We start from the raw sequence: 21282 nt of genomic DNA, 5'->3' as shown, positions 1-21282 counted from the left end.
GCAGCATACATTGTGGAGATCAGAATCACATTTTATAAAACCAGATTTTTTTCAAATCAGATGAATTTCAGTTCTATGTGAAATATTTCTTTGTTTCAACAGAAGTTCTGTGATTTATAATGTGACTCATTCTGTACCTGAAATATTTTGGTTAAAGAAATCACTTTTACATGTGAAACATTTCATTCCGACTCACTGTTGACAATAATACGAAGGAAGAGTGGCTGTAAAGTTTCTTTTCATTATGTTTTTATTTAGTCATTGTCAGAAATTTGAAATAGGATGGAGCTAAAATTGAGGATATACTACATGCATATCAGAACAGCAGTTTTGCTAATTAAATCTGTTTGCAGAAGATGCAGCACAGATTAAAAAACCCATGATCCCTGTAGAGACATCCATACTACATCCAGCAGACAGGTTTGGCTAAGGAAGTAAAAATTGAAAACAAAAGTTGAAACAACCAAAATATTTTTTCTGTGTTTGGAAAGTGAAACTTTTTCCCCCCTCACAAATGGATGTATTTAGTCAAAATCTGAAATCTGTGTCATTTTAAACTAGTAATGACATACAGAAAAAAACCCAAACCGTTGCTTGACCCAGAACTAGTTTTGCTTGCTTGAGATTTTCGTAAGAAAACTAAAAGTTATTTATGTTCATATCTAAACAATTCACCATATTGATCCATTTTTGTAATCACTGCTGGGGTACGAGGCCTACAATTGCCCAGCATGTGGGTAACTAAAAATTCAGAATGCTGAGTTGGTGCATAGGTTGCCAGATATCCTCTAGAAACAATAATATTTTATTTTGGAAAGCTAGCACTGTTAGAAAAATTTTCTCCTTGCATATTACATTTTTTCATTTTCTATGTGATGTTTGTCATATTTGTGTAGCTTCCAAATTATGGTAGTGTGTGTAAAAGGAGTGTTTCAGAATATCCACACAGTAATCTTTTAATTCACAAGTGAAGGTCTGTCCTTGTATAAGTCAGTGCAAATCTTGCAATCCATGTCAGTAATTGGGATTTCATGTAGTGGTGTCACAACCATCTTGATTTTTGTGACTCACCCTGATCATACCCTCAGATCATGCCTGACTTATTTTTCAGTAATGTATCAGAATTTGAGATTACATTCTATAAATGTGGAATGGAAAACCAATTTGGCAATTTTGTGAGAAGTCTTGGAAAGCTGAAGCAATTAGAAATTGAATGAAAAGACCTACTTTTGCTCCATACTGGGAGGACACATCTGTAAATTTGTGTGCTCAAAATTCAAGAGATCTCATCACCAGTGTAGATATTTCGTATTCATAATACTATTTCATGCAACCTATTAGGAGCAACGTAATATCACAGATTCACAGAGTATTCTGAGTTGGAAGGGACCTGTGAGGATCATCGAGTCAAACTCTTAGGTAAATGGCCCATATCCTTTAGTGTGATTTTGTGTTCCTTGCAAATCTAAAACTTCCATAGAAGCCAATCATAGTTTTATATGTAATTAAAAACAGTAGGACCAGAAGGATAAATGTAGGTGATTTTTTTTCTAATCTAGTTTAACTAAATTAACACTAAATGTAATCCTAACAGAAATTTCCAGAACAGATTTTACTTGCCTTACAAATGCAAAGTTTTTTTTGAGAAATGGGCACCAATAAGAGTAGCAATTTCTTAGCCATAAATCTTTGAAAAATCTTCTGATACACAGCAGGTACTTTCAGAGATAAAGAAAAGAGAAAAAGAGAGAGAAAAATTGTATCCATTTCTCCGCCTTCTATTTGGAGATAATTAAGTTCAGAGGTTCTGAAGGAACATTGACTGTGTTCCAGGATGGCCTCCACATCAGAAAATGAAATTAATCAGTCATTGCTATATTAAGTGAGAACGAATGAGTTGCAGACAAAACAGTGTACTTTCATTAGTCACGTCAAGATGCAAATGTGAAGATACATATCTTTGCATAAACGTTTGCAGATAAACAATATAATTAAATTCACTGTTGAAACAAACTAATTAAATTCACTGCTGTTATGCAATAGATATTCTCTTAAGTATATGATATTTGGCTTACAAGAGTACGCAGTAGGTTCTTTATCTGTGTTTTGCCTATGATGATAGGAGAATTTAATTTTTGTTAATCTGGGGTGCCTGGATTCAGGCAGTGACTCAGGAAGACATCTGTGTTTATGCTTAGTACAAACAGTCCATCTAAATCTCACTGGCTGCAAGTTTTTCTTTTGTTTTAATAATGTTCCCCTGAGGAGTACAGTATGCAATCTGATCTCACAGTTTTGCAACTGTCCTGCAAGATGGTTCCAATAAAACCACTTTTGTCCAATGACTAGAACTGAAATTAAAGTTTTGCTTTACATATTTTCAAGGAATTTTATTAATTAGTGCCAAAGCATTCACTGAGCATTTGCTTTAATTTCTGAAATGTATCTAGTAACAGAAAACACTTAAAAATCACCTGTTAACTAAAAATTATTCAGAATTCAATTGATTTAGTTTTTTTGCTGTTGAATTGAGAGAATGTGAAGTAGGTGAGTGGTAGTGATGTACACAAGCTGCTGTGCAGGAGCTGTGAACTCCTGCACAGCTTGGAAAAGAGCAACAGATCACAGTCAGCGTGTCTGCCCCACAGAGGTTACAGTCTGACATATACATCTTCAGATACTCTGCTGACATACAATCAGAATTGTTTAGGTTAGAAAAGACCTTTAAGATCATCCAACCAAGAGTCCAACTATTAACCTCATTCTGCCAAGTCAACCAGTAAACCATGTCCTGAAGAGCCACGTCTTCACATCTTTTAAATACCTCCAGGTTTGGTGACTCAGCCACTTCCCTGAGTAGTCTTGTTCCAATGCCTGACAACCCTCTTGGTGAAGAAATTTTTCCTAATATCCAATGTCAACCTTCCCTGGCAGAACTTGAGGCCTTTTCCTGTCATTCTGTGTTGTTATCTCTCTATCTCTTGTTATCTGGGAGAAGAGACTAACCCCCACCACGGCACAGCTTCCTTTCAGGTAGTTGTGGAGAGTGATGAGGTCAGCCCTGAGCCTCTTTTTCTCCAGGTTAAAATCCCCAGCTCCCTAAACTGCTCCATATAAGACTGACTTTTGCTCTTCAGGACTCCTTTCATGCTGCTTGACCGCAGCTGGGAGTGGAAGGCTCTGAGAAACAGGAGTAGCAGTAAGAGCATTTCATAAGAACTGGATTAATCCCTCGATTTTAGATTGGCTTTAAGAACAGCATGAAAAAGAGAATATTTAAAAAATAATCAAAGAAACATTTTAGCTTAATTGGGAAGGCTTATGAGGAGTGGCTGAGGTCACTGGAGGAGACTGAGGTGAGACCTCACTGTAGGCTTCAAAATCCTCATATGAAGGGAAGTAGAGGGGCAGACACCGATCTCTTCACACTCATGACCAGTGACAGGACTCAAGGAAATGGCCTGAAGTTGTGCCAGAGGAGGTTTAGGCTGGGTGTTAGGAAAAGATTCTTCACTCAGAGGGTGTTTGGGCACTGGAGCAGGCTCCCCAGGGAAGTGGTCACAGCACCAAGCCTGACAGAGTTCAAGAAGAGTTTGGACAGCACTCTCAGAAACATGGTGTGACTCGTGGGGAATCCTGTGCCAGGAGTTGGATTCAATGATTCTTTGGTCTCTTTCAACTCAGGATGTGCTATGATTCTCTATTTGTAGAAGTTATTCTGGATGTTGACACAATACAAAGCATAGGTTTCTTTTTAATTTTGTATAGAGAAAGAACAAAATGTTTTCTGGGCAGTTGAATATTAAATGTAAAATGTGAAGTGATTCCTATGGAGAAGACTGTGTCTAAGGGCCAGCTTCAATGTTTCAGCAAGGCAGACTGTTTAGGGAAAAAAGTCTTATATAATTTGTTTACACTATTAATATGTTTATTTTCTGTTTGTGTAAGCAAATCAGTTTTGAACGTGTGGTATATTCAGTAATGTAGCACTTGTGTAATCATTTGATGATCTTTTGATGCAAAGTCCACAAATTAAATACGCAGCTGACAAGAGAGAGCTTTTGAATTAACTATTGCTGCTGCCTATATGTGATAAAATGATATGTTATAATAAATTTTGTTTTCCATGTAGATTTATGATATATTATTTTTCCCCCCTCCACTGTGATTTTCTAGAGGAGAGCTCTTCAGAAGTTCACAGGTGGCCTGTGAACTACAAAGAAAGCATGTTTTCAAAGAGCAGAATTGAAAGACTTTATAATTACATCCTTTCGGCAGAAGACTGGTAAATCTTTGACAGTAACTTTGCTAACACCTTCTGAATTGACAAGCTTGTGTTTTATACACACAAACACGCCTCCTTCCTATATAAAGCCTACTGTAATTTAAAGGAGGAACTACTGAATTTATGCATCATTTGCCATATCTTAAATTTGCTTTTTATGTACTTGTCATGACCCCAAGCAGACTGGACTGCTGAAATAAAATGTGAAAAATTGAAAGATTTTGTCCCAAAATAATAACAGGGTGATCCCTGTAATCACATTGGGGAAGTGACCTGTGTATTCTTCTTTGAAATATTTTTCCTCCTTTTTGCATCAACAAAGACTGTTAGGCAGTAAAGCCCTATAGATCTACAGACAGCAAATATGTGAATTCATCAGCTGAAAGCTTGTCTGAAAATCTAAAAACCCAATTCTTTATAAGGTTGGTATATGGGGAGAATAAGGCAGAAATGAGGAAGGAACAGCTGCCTAGGGAAGCAGTTATAACTTAATTACTTGGTGATCGGTAATTAGGAATTTGAAGAGGTGTTGTAGGGTCAGAGAAAAAGAGCCATGGCCCAGCTAACATATGGAATCTGGGAAGTTCTAATATGCAAATGTTTAAAGATGAACATTTTTGTAATTGTTAGTTCAGACCCTAAGGGTTAAAGTGTCAAATACTTGTAAGTAATTTGGGAACTCAGTTTCCATTTTGAATGAAGACTCCCAGGTAACTTCTGAAAAAGGTTCAGAATCACTTTGCAAAAATTTACCCTTAGCTTTTTTATGCATTAACTTCTCCATAGAGAGGAAATGGATATTCAACTTTCAAAAGTGTTTTAAATTCTACTGGTGATAATCTCCTGATGATGTCACTTTTATAGCTATATTTCTGGAACATGACTTTATTGCGATATTGACTAAGAATAGGTTTTGGTGTGGTGGGGTCTGGTTATGATTTTACAGGTAAGAAGCACAAGTCAGAATAGCTCTCTTTCTTACCCCTTTCAAGAGCCAGTAGAGTTGGCACTGGATGGATGTAATCTACTTTATCCATGAAATAAAGGTTCTTAACAACTGAGCTGTAATACAACCACATGTGCTGTCAAAGAAAAGGATAAGAATGAAGATGTTGTGAAGACTATATGCCTACTGCAGCCTATACAAATTTAAATCTGTAAATCCTTCCTCAAAACACAGGTTGAGTTCCTGTCTGCCTTCCCTTTGTCTTGTTCTTACTGTCCCTGTTTTTTTTAAAGCAATAGGTTTCTGTGATAACAGTTCCTGTTGTACACGAAGCTGATGTGGGGCATATGGTTAATCAGTGGTAAATCAGGGATGCAAATTGTGAGCAGCACTCATTGTGAAGGAATGGGAATGGATAAATGTATCCTGCACTGCAGAAAATCAGAACAGGATTGGATTAATCAGCACAGCATGTATTAGGAGGAGGCCAGGGCAAGCCCAATTCATTTGAATTTCAGCATGTCACAGCTCTCCAAGCCAGAGTGTCTGTAATTAAATCAAAAAATCAATGTTAATGCTCAGCTGGGTCACACAGCTCAAATCAGAAGATAATCAGGAAGTGCTGGAAAATTGAAGGTTTCATACAAATATTCTGTGGGCTGTACTACACTTCATCAATGTTCTTCAGTAATGTTTTTCAGAACAAGCAGTACATGGTGATGTGTTGCAATTAGAGCTGTTTGACACTCACCAAGGACAGGTGTCACTATGCTTATTTACGAGTGTAACAACAGTAGGTTAGGATAGGATAGGATAGGATAGGATAGGATAGGATAGGATAGGATAGGATAGGACAGAACAGAATTAATAGAATAGAATAGAATAGAATAGAATAGAATAGAATAGAATAGAATAGAATAGGAGTATGGTGCTGTATCATGCATGAATTGCACATTTTCAAGCTAGAAAAAGATAGTGCATTGGTATCTCAACTTCTGGCCAGCTCTCAGACCTTGCAGGACTTGGGACTTTTAGGGTGACAGGGATGTCCCAGCAGCTCTGAAAGCAGCACCATGATCTTGCTTTAGGAGTTGTGTGATCTATATCATACCTCAGATGGAAAGAAAATTAGAATCTTCTTACAGATACTGATCCTCTGTGAGCAGGATCACATGGGGTATTTATGGCACCAGGGGATGATGATGTCATTAACATCTGTTAATGATTAATGACCTGTTGGGGTGAGTCCAGAGGAGACTGCAAAGATGGTCAGAGGGTTGTAGCACCTCTCCAATGAATGCAGGCTGAGAGAGTCGGGGCTGTTCAGCCTGGAGAAGAGAAGGTTCTGGGGAGACCTTATAGCACCTTCCAGTGCCTAGAGGGGGCTACAGGAGAGCAGGAGAGGGACTTTTTTACAGGGACATATAGTGATAGGGAAGGGGAAATTGCTTTGAACTGAAAGAGGGTAGGTTTAGATTAGGTACAAGGAAGAAATTATTCCCTATGAGAGCGGTGAGGCATTGGAACTGGTTGTTCAGAGAAGTTCTGGATTCACCATCTCTGGAAGTGTTCAAGGCCAGGTTAGATGGGGCTTTGAGCACCTTGATGTACTGGAAGGTGTCCCTGTCCACAGCAGGGGGATTGAAACTAGAAGGTCTTTAAGGTCCCTTCAATTCAAACTGTTCTGTGAATCTTTGATGATAACAAAAGTGCTCTTTACTCACATTTCTATAATGATTTCAATATAAGTGAGAATATTTTATCAAGAAAGGTTATTCATGCGAGGGAGTCTTCTTTGGGAAGACCTGTGACCTGGTGAAGCAGTGATTTCTTTCAGGCTAATTTAGGGGTCTGTCTCACTAGTCCCAAAGCAAGCTGACACATCTGGGTTTGTCTCCTAAGGTCCTGGCTCCATATAACGTGCACACACAAACTTCCTGCAAAATGGGTAAATTTTTTTGCTGCTCAGATGGGGATTTTTCAGGCTAGATTTCTGTATCTACATGTCGATTAAGAACTGAAATATTAGTAGAGTACACAGCCATTGGGTTTGTATTTGGAGATTTAAGTCAGCCTAAATAAAGCAGTTCCTAGTATTGTTTCCCTTTTTTCAGCGTGTCTGGAAGGGATGAGCTGAATGTTGTGCTCCTGTTATGGCAAAGGCATGTAGTAATAGCCCTTGGGAAACTATCAGGGTCAGTCTTGTCACTGATTATTCCTAGGATGGGGAAGGCTCCTTCTGAGTGGCACGAGGCTGTTATATGTTATCAGTAAGCATGTAATAGAGGTATGCTATACAAGCATCTCTCTGTAGCTTGGAAAAGGTGACTTGGAACTGTATGTTGGAACTATATCTCCAACTGGAGATGGACTGTCCCTGTGAAAAATCTAAACACAACTTTTAGCCAATATGAAGTGCTGATTGAAGTTCATGATTGCAGTTTGCAGCAGGATCCTTCAAAGATCCTGAATAAAACATTGCAACAAAGAGACATTTGCCAGTATTAACAATAACAAAAATGCCAAATTATCTATCCTGTTTTCTGACAGTACAAAAATTATATTTCTAATTATGTAGTAGGCATCATCTGAATTTAGCTTTCAGTGGCTACAGCAGAGATGTTGTGAATGCCCTCTCTTCTGACCCATTCTTTCACCCACTCAGCAACTCAACTGTGAAAAATTGCCAAAGGCTTGAGTTGAACCTTTTCTCAAATTCACAGCTATTTGAAAGGCAGAAGCATCAGAGTTGGCAGGAGTCCGGAATGCTCTCAGTTGGGATGTGCCTCCCTTAGAACCACACCCTGGGATGTCAAGGCAGCCTGAGAAACTGTATGCATGTGTTTCAGGGCAATGCAGGCACATTTGCGGGGAGCCAGCTGGTGAGTGTCCGAGGCTGGGGGTTTATGACCCACTCTGATGGTGGCTGTGCTAGATGGCTATACTGAACGAGCACAGAGCAGTCCATGACTTCTCAGACTGCAGCAAGGCTTCTTGCTTCTTGCTGCTGTCTTAGTGATGCCCCAGGGTAAGGAAAACTAAAGAGGAAATAGAAGTCTAAATGAAGCACCTGTGAAGTGGTCATTTTGGCCTCTGGGCAGGTGATGGTTGGTCCTTCCTATAGAGGAAGAGCAGCAGTGTGATGTGAAAGGAAAAGGAGAATCTTGTTCTGTAAAATCTTGTCCTCCAGCTGAACCTGGAGGATGTGATCAGCTGCCAAATCTGCCAGAAGCTGCAAGTGTATCTGACTAGTTAACTCCCACAGACCTTACGTATTTCCTACAAATCAAACAGTTCAAGCCAGATGCTTTTTTTACTTTCCCTTTTGATTTTATTGTCATCTGTCATGTTTTTTCATTGCTTGCATAGGTATCTTTGTTGGTTTGATTTTTCCTTGCTTCCTAGTATGTTTGCATTTGTTATCTTAATTTTTTTGGCATTTGCCTTAGTTAAATTACATTCTATCTGACATTCCAGACTGTTTGCGCACAGTTGCACGATCTGGTTCATCTTTCTGCATGTTCCTCTACCTCTTTATTCACTTTGTGTGGTCCTCAATGTTTGCAGCTCTATCAGCCACTATTTCAAATGTCAAGCTCAGTTCATGAGCTCAGTTGTACAGAACTTTTTCTTTTGATATTTGCTCTGCTAATTCTTGGACACAGTTAAAAAAAAAAAAATACCAGTTGTCCTTTTACTTTATCAGGTGTCTGGCTTACTGTGGCATTACTGTACTTCTTTCATTGCTGGGAACAAGTAGTAATTATTCACATTTTAGTCACATAATGAACTTGATCTGTTGTATAAATATATACATATACACACTAACCCAGCTGTCTTACCCATTTACAGTATCCATGGTTTTCTAGGAAGTGCCTTCCCTGCAGAATCAAAGCCCTTGAGGCTTTCATAAGGAAGTGAAAGAGATGAGTACCTGTCTTCAGAATCAGCACATTATGGCAACATCTCACAAAACTAGAGACTGGTTGCACTTCAGGCATGCTCTGGTTGGACTAACCTGGACTGTCCCAACAGTTCCATAATGTCTGTTGTATTTTAATGCTGCCTCTTACTCCATACCTACGTTAGCATTGCTGCTGTATTTCCTCTAGGAGGAACAAGCGTTGAATTGTGACCTTTGAACACAACTGTGAGAAAAGAGAAATCATAAATACATATTTGTTAGAAAGTGTTCTGTATATTTTCTGTGAATTTCAGTGAATGCCTTCAGATATGCATAGATAATTTTGGTGGTTTTTTTGCTTGTTGATTTAACTGTCTAAATACATCTATTTGAAGTAATCTGGCAACACATTGCTAGCCTTCTACTGAAAAAGTAATTAATTGGTGACATTGTATTTCACTCTTTCCCTGACACCCTGAACTGAAAACTTTATGGTGAACTGCTGACAGCTTCCTGTAAATACATTTTCAGCTTAATCTCCCTTTCCCCATTTCTTCAACCCTGTTTTCTTACACAGAGCTGGTAGTTTTGCAGTAGTTTCTTAAAAGAAAAAAGCGTAACCCATACTGCATCTGTTGTCATTCAGTAGTCTGCTGAGATTTACTGATCGTTACTTTCTTTTTCCCTCAGCAATGCATTCAGAAATTGGACTAAATGTTTAGACATACCAGACTGACTGATAGCTACAAATGCTCTGTGATTATCTGAGAACATTCTAAAGCCAGAAATATAAATTTTACACTAACTGGAAAAAAACTGACTATATTTTCTGTCTTTTGGACTTCTAACTTCTTGTTGGAATCGTCTCTTAGTTGTTTATGCTGTCAACATTTGCATCAAGATCGACAGTTTTTAACAAGGTGCCTCAAATAATTGTGGTTATGCATTCATTTTAGTTTAAATGTGCCTAATTTGTAAGTGCTTGATTCTGAGCATTATGCTGGCTTTGTGTAAGTCAGGAGAATATTCATGGAAGTAAACTGATATTTATCTCTTTAATTAACAATGACTTATATCCAGGCTAAAGCAAAGTAAGTAAAATATTAATGGCATGAGGTGACGTTACAATAATGTAAATGAGGACCTTGGGGAACGAAAAAATTACTGCAAGTCTTTGTGAAGAAATTGCAACCTACAATACATGCTAATAATAGTTTGCATCTCCTCCTAAATTAAAATGTTATCTGGTATCAGTCAGTGTTGACATCTGTCATGATCACACAAGTCAACTGACATGTTTTAAATTACATGGGCAATTACAGGGTAGGTCAAATATATTAAAACACAGATATGTAGACTTTACAAATAGAGGGCACTGAAAATGCACAACATATCAGATAAGCCAGTGTGCTATCAGCAATGCATCCATTAATAGGTCTTTAACTAGGGCATCATGCTTTAGCTAGCGTTACTATTTATCATTCCTCATTGCAAGAAATATTCTAATTTTCCTCAGGCCTGGCAACCTACTGTTCCACAAGCTCTCTATTAGGAACTCAGTGTAAGTGGAACAACTGGAGGGAGATGGTTTTCTGCAAAATAGCAGGACAGGCATATGTTGATTCCTAGATGTAAAACGAAGTAAGAACAACTCAGCCATATTTCACAGGACTTGGTCCTGTGGTCAAATTGCGTATATTTGAAATGTCGGGCAGCAGTAGGAAGTGTAGGTGTCTGAGGGGAGGGAGGCAGACCATTAAGGGTCACAAGATTTGTACTGTGTGTGCAGTCCCCTGTGTGAACAACACCTGGACATTCTGGAAGCAAGTAGAAGTGAGGAGGAAGCAGTTATTCTGCTCTATTTAGCTGGCCTTTCTTTATGTGCTACCAAGGAATTGTTTGGCTTTAACTCCCAATGATGTTTGCAGACTGTTGATGATAAAAGCAAAAGAGGATTTACTATGCAAGTCATGTATCCTGTATAAGGGAATTGTGCTACCAAAGCTTAAGATAGAGTTCCATAAATTTGGCCCACAGTATTTCAGCATGTCTTTCTCTTAGCATCTCACTACTCATAGGTTACTTTGCTCCCAGTGGGTTCCTCCTCTTTGTAGTACCCTTAGTTTTGGGTACTGCAAAGACAGTGGTTATAATGCAAGTGATAATGGAGCTGATTAAAAGTACAGAAGAAATTGTTTGTGATGGATAATTTCCATAGCTGAAATGCCTTCCTATTGACATTTCTGTTTTTACACAGGTAAAATATTAATCTGTGTCTTCAAACTGCTGCTCTTACATGTACTTGGTAAGTTGTGTTTACCCATCAACAGGCTGAGTAACAGTTTGGATGCTTACAGATTCTACTGATGCCCCCATGTGGATGTCTGGCTAGATCATTCTAGTCTGCAGTTGAAGACATAATTGGGGTTTACTGTTAATTTAATAATAATTTATTTCTGTGTCATCCATAAATGGGCAAAAAAGTTTGACTATGTGGATACCAAAAGTATTTTTGAACTATGCTTTCCATTTTCTGTGAAATAGTGCTTGACTATCCCTTTTTTGTATCTAGCATTTGAAACTATTGTTGACATACTGGAAATAGCATCATACTAAGCGGTTTGCTTATTTTTGTGGGATTCTTGAGACCCAAGAAAATTTTCATTCCATTATTAATGTCCTAATTATAGCTGTGATGTAATGATGGGCTAATTGGCTTGCTAACACAGAGTTACCTAAACCTCATACACTGATTTTTCTGCCCCTGTGAATGAATATAATGGTGTTGTAACTGAGAGTCCACCTGTACCTCTGAATCACCAAAAATTAGTGTTAAAAAGCTGGAACTGTCTTTAAATATGACAGCTCAGGTACTGTGACCTTGCTAACTATGGCAACACAGACATTAGAAGCAGCTGATTTATGTTGCCAATTGGCAGAGTAGATCAACTTGCATGAAGGCCTTCAGAGTAAAAGACATCCTAACGCTGCCCTATGTTTTCAGAAGAGATTTCAGAAAGCAATGACAGAGCAGATGAGTGTAATGATAGCTTAGGGCCACCGTTGTGCCATGGCAAACGTTTCTCTTGGCCATATAAACACTCATACGTTGTGGCTGGGGTGCTCAGGGTGCCAAATTCCTGTTCTCCTTCTAAAGATCCCTTGAACACACTTTACTAATGACAAGGAAAAGGTCTCCTGCTGCTAGAGGGACCTGGTGCTCAGGGCACCTCAAATTGCCAGACAAGTATCTTGGCCACTAATTTAAAACTCTGCTGCCAGGCTTAATGAACAAGTAGCAGAGCCAAATTTGTGGCTTTCACAGTTACTTTTTGGCCCTAGGTCTTTAAGTTCTGTTAGCTTGAACACTTAACATAATTTTTGTACCTCTCTCATGCACTGAGATTTTCAAATACAACTACACAGTGTAGATACCAAAGTACTCTTCAGAGGTAAACATGGCATGCTAACTCCTGCTCCTTCGCATTTGCATATTTGATTGAACAGGAAGTATTTTCTAGGTCAAGGGGAAAGCAGTGCTCAGACATCTTAGTTGTGGAGCAAATAGACTTGATTTCATATGTAATATGTGTATTACTTAAGCCTTCTGTGAAATACCTACTTCATTTTGTTCCTGGTACTATTTGATCTTACAGTCGTTGGACTTGTATGCAGTGGGAAATTACAGCTGTTAGAACCTGCTAATTAACTCGATTAACTGAGTATGTAGTGCAGATAAGGACATTTGTTTGGTCTTTGGTCTTGAGAGCTGGGTGCTTCCTCCATTAGATGTGTGTCCAGGCTGGAGATTTTTCCTCGGATTAAATGGAGTAATATATTGCTAGTTAAGCAGATAATATGTGAGTGTAAATGGTAGCCAGAGCAACCCAGCATTGCTGTGCTTTTTGCCTCCACACCAAGTGTCTCTTACTGTCTTATTCAAAGTTTTGTGTGTAAGAACTGAAGAACCAGAAATCCTAGTGCTAAAATTATGTATTTCCTAACATTCCCAATCTTGTTTCATGTTTGGTTTTTTATTAGGAAACTGAGTTTGTCTGGCATGCTGAACCCTGGAGTGTTTGGTCATGCCTTTCCTTTGCAGTAGTTGACAGAGAACATATCTTTTACTCTGCTTTTACATATTCAGTCTTTCAGAAGCATCTAGAGACCTTTTTAAAATTTATTTCATGACGTGTGGTTGATAACTGTTCAATACTCTGATCTTCATTTCGTGAGCTTGCTTCAGAATTTAGATTAGTTGTGTGCACTTGGGATTTCAGTTGTAGGGTTGATGTGCTATAGTATTACCTCAAAATTTTCACTTTCTTACTTATAAAAGAATGTCCTTTTTATTCTTGGTAATATCTAAAAGATACAAGCGAAAAAAACCAACTAAACTAAAATGAATGCGTAAATATCCACATGCTTCTTTTACACATTTTAAATTAGATTATGCTTATAAAGTGATTATTTTCAATAAAATGCATTGCTTTCTGTTGATGCTGAAAGCAACAGATTGCATGGCATAAAATATTTAAAATAGTCTACTTCTCTCACCTGTAGACATATATAACCCAGAATCATTTCTATTTACTGAATATGAATACTAATAATCTGAATGGACTAAAGTATCTAAAATAATTTTGAATATTTTTCTAAATAGCCAATATCTGCTTCCATTTGTAGTGCTGATTTTCACTAGAAAAAGGATTTACCCAAACTAAAGTGCTAAAATAGCATGGAAACAGATTTTGTCACTTCAGTCATTAAGGGCAGTTGTCACTTTGCTCAGTTTAGGCTGAAAAAACCTAGCTGTTTTTTAGTAGAAAAACTTTGACAAATTGGATAATGAAAGCAAATTAAAATAACAGTAAAGCCTCATTACCTAGCTTTTATTTTCCTGTGTGCATATTCTGGGGATTTTTTTTCTTCTGGGAAGAAAATTGAAAAACTTTATTAACGAATCTCCTTTTAAACAACTTTTCTTCAAATCTTATATAGCTACTTGCCATTTTTGTTTCCCCAGTCTTTTTTTAGCTCCCTCTTGCTTTTTGCTGTAGTTCTGTAATAGATTTTGGAACAAGATGTGATGTATCTGTGCATAGGAAGTGGAAATTTTTATGCGTAAGTAAAGAAGTTATAGGTGCACACTTCCGAAACCAAGTTACAGTTCTAAATTTACTGATAATTTAATACACTGGATACAGAGGTTATGTAAGCATTCCCCAAATAAGTACATCCAGTGCCTGAGATCTTGTATTTCTTTAGTCCATCATCTAGGACTTTAACTAAGATTGTACAGCTAAAGAGAGACAGACAGCTGAGAATTCAGGACATCAGACATGGCAGTGGTGGGACAGGTGAGTTTATGCTGTGTGAGACAGGTGTTTTGTGACCTGAGAACGTTTGGTTTACTGTATAATGACTGGAAGGCTGTTCTAGGCATAGGAGACCTGGCACCAACTTCATATTGCGTGAGTTTTACATTGGTAAAATCCATGAACTTCTGCATGAACTCACATCCAATTCACTGCAGTGTGCCAGTAGACATATTTGAGGATGGAACAAATTTAAAAGTGAGTTCAACTGGGCCAGGCAAAAGCTGGCAGACCAAATCTAGGCCAAGTCATAGAGCACCGTCTTGAAAACAAAATATAGAAACTCAGGTTCCTTCTTTCCCTCTTTGATGTGTGCTCTGTGCTTTTGTGAGTAGCTAACGAGCTCTGTGTAATGCTGCCAATATTGAATGTTGCTGATTTTGCACAGAATTACAATATATGACCCACTGAAAGGATCAGGATGAAGGAGAAATAATAGCAAAGAGGATAAGCAGCTCAGGCATTCATCTTTATGCAGTATTGCTGGGTGCTCACCTTATATTTGACCTTGGCATAATAGCTGAAATAATTAATATATATGGCAGATACTGTAAATGATGAAGTAATTCAAAAGGGATCTTTTCCCTGTGATTTAAAGTGTGGAGTCACAGCATTTGCCAAAGCTGGGTAACAGGCATCCTCACTTACCCTAAAACTATATTTATCAGTATTTCCAAGTTTGCAATTTGCAATAGTTAAATTCCCTAGTTAGTGGTTTATTATTTCAAGTTAGTTTAGAGCCCAGGTGGCTTCAAAAAAAAAGGAGTTTCACACTCATAAAGTGTGAAGAAATATGTTAGCAGACTAGAGCAAGTTCAGCATGGGGGCCCTAGGGAGGCCAGGAGCTGAACTTTCTCCTGAGAAGAGGCTGAGCTGAGAGGGAGGTGATCCAGCCCTGGAGAAGAGGTGGCTCTGGGAGTACAAAACAACAACCCCACAGAACCTACAGAGGGGTGATGGAGAAGCCAGAGCCAGGCTCTTCACTCTGCCAGGTGGTGTTAGGATATGAGACAGCAGATACATGCAAGAGGTGCAAACAGGAAATGGGAAGGAGCTTTCTCCCCCTGGAGCAGAGAAAAGGAAAGAGAGGCTTGCATTACTGCAAACACAAACTGAATCACCATGAAGGTTTGGGAATTGATCATCTGTAAGTAAGGTCTGTTCCTTGTCCAGTTGAGGGAATTGTGTAATAGTAACAAAGTATACTTTTCTAAGACTAGTTTGGTGGTTTGGTATGGGTATTTTTAGTTTTGATTGGCATTTTATTTCCCCCCCTCCAAACAATAGTGGAGGGTCAAGGATTTTTTATTGTAATTGCTGTGATTTGGTGTAATTTTATAGCCTTTCCACTGAGTCATTATGCAGACACTTAGTGTAACAGCTTGAGGAAAGCTAGGTTAGGAAGTTAGGTTATTCACAGGCATACTTGGACTTTCCTTGCTGTTCTTTAGCACAAGGCAGTGGATTGTCAAAATTATCATGATTGGGAGTGCCATGGTCCAGGTTTGCTAATGAAATAGAAGGAATTTGACTCCAAGTAGAGATTTGGTATACCCACGGTGAATTCAACGTGTCTCCTTCAAATACCTGCCACAGTTGAAATTTGCATCGAAGTCACTGTGATAAAAAAGGCCTGTGCCCCTTTGTACAATGCAAAGGTACCTCTTTGCATATGTTTCAAAATGATACAGTATGGTTATAAAACTATGTATAAAAATGAGATCTCATAACTCTTATTAAAGCATGGACTTTTAAAAAAAAGTTAATTTTCTCTTCTTAGTTTGTTAGAGTTCCCAAATTTGTACAGTAGAACAATGAGAATGTTCTGATATGCCATGCTTAGCTGTCCTTCACAGATTCTGCAGAGGTAGCTGCTGGGCCACTGTGGTCTTGCTTCAACCAGTCTGGTGCAGATTGGAAAACCACTGCCAGATCTAAATTTTTTAAAATAACTGGATCACTCTCAGACTTCAAATTTCCCAACAGATGTGTCTTAATAGCAAGCTTTTATTTTTCAGTTATGATTACAAAGATTTTACTATTTAACATGGTACTATTGTAAAGCAAATACAGAGTGTGTGATACAGCTGTATGGTCTGCCAACATCTAGGGAACCTCATCTTTTAATGTCTGCAGTGGACTTTCTGCCTACTGCTGCTGCTCAAACACCCTGGTGCTCTGCTTTGCCTGACCTGTGGGCAGCTTGCCTTTCCCTTTTTGTGCTGTGAACCTGCTTGCACGATTTGGCTGCTTCCGAAAGCTGATTGGCAGCTAGGAGGTTAAAAGGGCTTCATTAGTCCCTAAGCTTATCCCTTTACAGCCTAGAAGAGGCACCATTAAAGGGAATTTCAACCCAAACGGGTTGGATTCAGATGGAAATTTCAAAGCTTTAATGGTTTAAATGTCACATCCTTGGCTTTTGCTAGCATGACATGAAATACCAGCTGAAGCTATGAAGATTTTTAGTACCACATTCTACGTGCTTTCTTCTCACCTGTTGGCAATTAAAGTGCACTTGAAATACCCCATAATGATGAATGCAAGAGATGTTGCTTGCTTGCTTGCTTTATTTTTTAATCTGTTCAGCGAGGTCATGTTTTGATGAATGGATAGGAGGAAGGAGATGGATCATAAGGTGGTCCTGTTGGTGTGCTGGGCACTTGGAAGGGGCTGCTTGTTAAACTCTGCTAAATAAAAATGTAATTTGAGATGGTTTTTTCTGCTTCTTGTGGAACTACTCTCTGTTTGGCTATTGCTGTATTATCTCTACCAGAATGATTAATTCCTTTGGTCCTATAAAGTTGGATATTTTGACCCTTGGAATAGAACAGGTTTTATCAGATGACACTCTCTATGCACAGATAGCATATTGATATGTACCCATCAATAAAAAGCATAGATGTGTTAAATACAGCTTAATATTGATTTGTTTACTCAGTTATGTCATAATTTCTCTTATCATTTTGTCATTTGCATTCTTGATATTGAGAAATATTTTATGAGTAAAAAGTCTGTCACCTCCTTCATTTTTGGGACTCTAGGTTTGTCAAAGGTGAAAGAAAATTTTCCTGATATTCAAATGTGTTCTTATTAAAATTAGGAATTTAGTCACTTAGGTGATAACAAAATACTGTTGGGAATTACATTTCCTAATAAGCTGAAATAATCAGATAGGAAATGCTACAGTAGTAGGAATCAGATTCTGTCACATGCTACTTCTTACTGCAGTAACATTTAATTCTTTGCTAAAGCATAAGAACTAACATTTTTAGAAAGTTTTACATAAACTACAGGGATATAGCATGTAAAGTGCTGGTAATTTCTCATAATTAAGTTTCAATAATTTTTCAAAGAATAAATGAGAAAAAAGGAAATACTTATGCAAGCAAGATTATCATGCAAAGATTTTAAGTGGTAAGGGACACTGAAATGTGTCTGGAGTAAAACATTATTAAGGATAAAAGATACTGGTAATCTTTAGTTTGCTTCCTATCTTTGCTGGGAAGAATTTAAAGTTAAGTGTAAGATCTCTGTATAATTCAAATTATTATGCATATATTCAAAAGTCTAAGTTGTAGGTAGAAGTAATAACTTACATAGTACCAAAATAGTTGAAAAAATGAGATAAGGCAATAGTTTTCAGGCCTTTAAAGTAGAAGCTTTGAGCTTTAAAGCTTACTGCAAGTTAAGAGTTGATAATAGTTGCTGAGAGATTAATTAGATTTTTAATAGTTAGACCATCTCTGAAAAAAAGATACTTGGCAGCAGTACAGTTGTGGTGAAACTAGTTCTTAGGCAGGAAAGATAGGTATTAAGGTGGTGGCCTCTTAGGTCAAAGAGAGTAATAAGTAGTAGTAGAATGAGGAGAAGTGAGTTGGAGCTACTAGAACATGCTAGGAAATCCATTCCTTCCAGTTGCTCTGTGCTCTGCAGCTACTCTAGCAAGTCCCCAGGTTACCTGCCTCCCTTCCTTTCTCTAGGCTGGCAGGTCTGTCTGTATGTCTGTCACACATCTGTCAAGTCAAGTGGGATATGAGCAATGGTAACAGCATAAATACACCCTATTTCTGTCTGATCATCAGTGATAGCTCAAGGTATTGGTAGAAGAGAAGGATTCTCATCCACCTGTGCTAAACTACAGTTTGTCTATTATAACTTACCTAGGCCTTGCCTTTGTGTTGCAGGGTGAATCTACCATTTCTTTGTTGATTTGAGCTGTTTGACCTTCTGGCCTTTTTAGGACTATATCTCGTATTTTCCTTGGCAAATACAAGTCTCATGGTTACTCACAGCATACTGTTTTGTGGCAGCTTTTCTTACCCTCTTTCTTAAATTTCCTTTATGACAGCTTTTCCTGGAGCATCTGAACAACCTTTTCCCATATGGAAAGGTGATAAAGGAGAATCCCTTCCAGCATCTCTGGCAGCCTTAGCCTGTATAGCCAGTGTAATACGAGGAAAAAGCCAATGTCACTCCACATCCCAGTGTGACACTTCTTACATCATTGCCCATTTTGTGTCATGTCTGCAAACTTCCTGCACGAATTTATTTCTCTGGCTCTGCTATTCTCTGCTTAGATGGGCTGCAGCCCCTCTCATGGTTCCTTACCTATACATCCTTTTGCAGATGTTACTGTATTGGGTTTGTGTGGCAAATTTTGGTGGTGGTGGGGGCTACAGGTTTCTGTGGGAAGCTTCTGGAAGCTTCCCCTTTGTCCAATAGGCATGCCAGTCAGCTCCAGGATGGACACGCCACTGGCCAACGCTGAGCCCATCAGGAATGGTGGCTGCATCTCTGGGATGAGAGATTTAGGAAGGAAAAAAAAGGCAACTGCAACCAGAAGATTGAGAATATATGAGAGGAACAATCCTGTAGATCCCAAGGCCAGTGAAGAAGGAAGGGAAGGAGGTGCTTAACGTGCCAGAGCAGACATTCCCCTGCATCCCATGAAGACCATGGTTAGGTAGGATGTTCCCCTGCAGCCCATGGAGGTCCACGGGGGAGCAGAGATCCACCTGCAGCCCCTGGAGGACCCCATGCTGAAGCAGGTGGATGCCCAAAGGAGGCTGTGACCCTGTGGGAAGCCTGTGCTGGAGCAGGCTCCTGGCAGGACCTGTGGACCCATGGAGAGAGGACTTGTGTTAGAGGCTGGAGTTTTGCTGACAATGCTTGTGACCTCTTGGTGGTCCCATGCTGGAGCAGTCTGTACCTGAAAGAATGCATCCTTTGGGAGGACCATATGCTGGAACAGAGCAGGAGTGTGAGGAGTCCTCTGCCTGAGGAGGAAACAGCAGCAGCAGAGATAATGTGTGTTGAAGTGACTGCAACCCCCATCCCCTGCCCCCTGCATTGCTGTGAGGAGGATGTGGAGTATACAAGGAGAGAAGCTGAGCCCAGGAATAAGGGAGAAGTGTATGGGGGGAAGTGTTTTTAAGATTTTGTTTTGTTTTTGACTGTCCTACAGAGATTTGATTGGTAATAAAGCAAACTAATTTCCCCAAGTTGAGTCTGTTTTGCCCATGATGGCCATGGATGGACCCACGGTCCTTTGTTATATTTTCTCTCCCCCATCCAGTTCAGGAGGGCAGTGACAGAGCACCTTTGGGGATAACCTGGCATCCCCACCACGTTATCCAGGTCTTTTCCTTTGTCTTCATTTCTCTGTCCTTGCTGCATGGCTCATTACCAGTAGTTTCTGCTGTCCATCCTCTCTTCATACTAAAGGGGCACATAGCAACCTGTTGCTCCATCTGCTGCTGGGTTTCTTTTTTTGAGCCATTTCCAGATGCAGAGGACTGTGTTTAGCCTGTCCTCTGCATGAAAGGCCTGGATGTGTCCTGGATGAAAGGCCAAGTACATATTACTATTGGTCACTGAAGTGGTTACAAGTGAATTGTCAAGAGCCTGAATCATTCTCTGTGCAAGTAATGCTGAGAGAGTGAGAGTGATCAGGAGCTGCTTCACAGGATCTCTGCCAAGATGGGTTTTTCTTGGATGATCTTGGAGTGGCTGGCAGGGCTAGTGTCAGAGCTGCTCTGTAACAACAGCATAAAACAAAGTGAAGCTAAATGTAGAGGTAAATGTGGGCCGCTGCTTCTTTCAGGACTAAACCCCCAAGCTGTCCAGGACTTTGGACCTGATGTTCTCACTGAAGATGAAACAAACTGAGCAGTGACAAAGTTAGAGAGCTGCTCAACACTTGTTCTTCAAAAGGAGCTTGGCAGCTCTGATGCTTTTTTATCAGCGAGATGGTTATGTTTTATAAAATGAATTACAGGCCTGTCCCTTTCTTTTTGTTCTGTATTCCACATCAATTTTACCATTACTTGTTTCCTTGCAGAGCCAACACCTATCATTCACATCAAAGAGATACTGTCTGAGCTCTTAGCATAATCTTTACCTCTGAGTAAAAATCTTCTAAGTCTTTGCTTATTTAGAACTTTGAATTCAGATTTCAGTGTAAAACTAAAAATAATCACTGTATTAAATTAGAGAAGCAGCATTTAATGAGCAGCACTCATATTATGTCTGTTACATGACAAAACAAAACAGATTTGCAGAATAAAGCATATGTACCTACAATGTCTATTTAAATACAATATTTTCTAAAATATGGTTTTAATCTTAATATGCACTTCATTGTAATTGGTTTCAGTAAAGCTATCAGCCTGAAGCAAAACCATCTCATACCACAATATATGTTATCACTATTGATTTTATTCGATGCAGAAGAGATCAAAATTGTCTTATTACAGATTCATATTTACAA

General features: G+C 38.9%; 1 protein-coding gene across 2 annotated transcripts in view; it reads left to right on the top strand.

Moving 5' to 3' along the window:
• The window catches only part of TMEM200A (transmembrane protein 200A), a 54389-nt gene that overhangs the window by 27373 nt on the left and 5734 nt on the right, over positions 1 to 21282 (top strand). Inside the window, exon 1 of one of the 2 annotated variants that reach the window (XM_085055965.1) lies at positions 20385 to 20692. The exons of the other annotated variant lie outside the window; for it this stretch is intronic. The gene's annotated coding sequence lies outside the window, so the exon portion shown is untranslated. Of the gene's footprint in view, positions 1 to 20384; positions 20693 to 21282 lie in introns of those variants that run through there. 2 annotated transcript variants of the gene reach the window in all.

This window comes from Lichenostomus cassidix, chromosome 3 (assembly GCF_008360975.1).
Source record: "Lichenostomus cassidix isolate B80296 chromosome 3, HeHo_3.0, whole genome shotgun sequence".
Classification (NCBI taxonomy): Eukaryota; Metazoa; Chordata; class Aves; order Passeriformes; family Meliphagidae; genus Lichenostomus; species Lichenostomus cassidix.
This window is presented reverse-complemented; position numbering and strand designations above follow the sequence as displayed.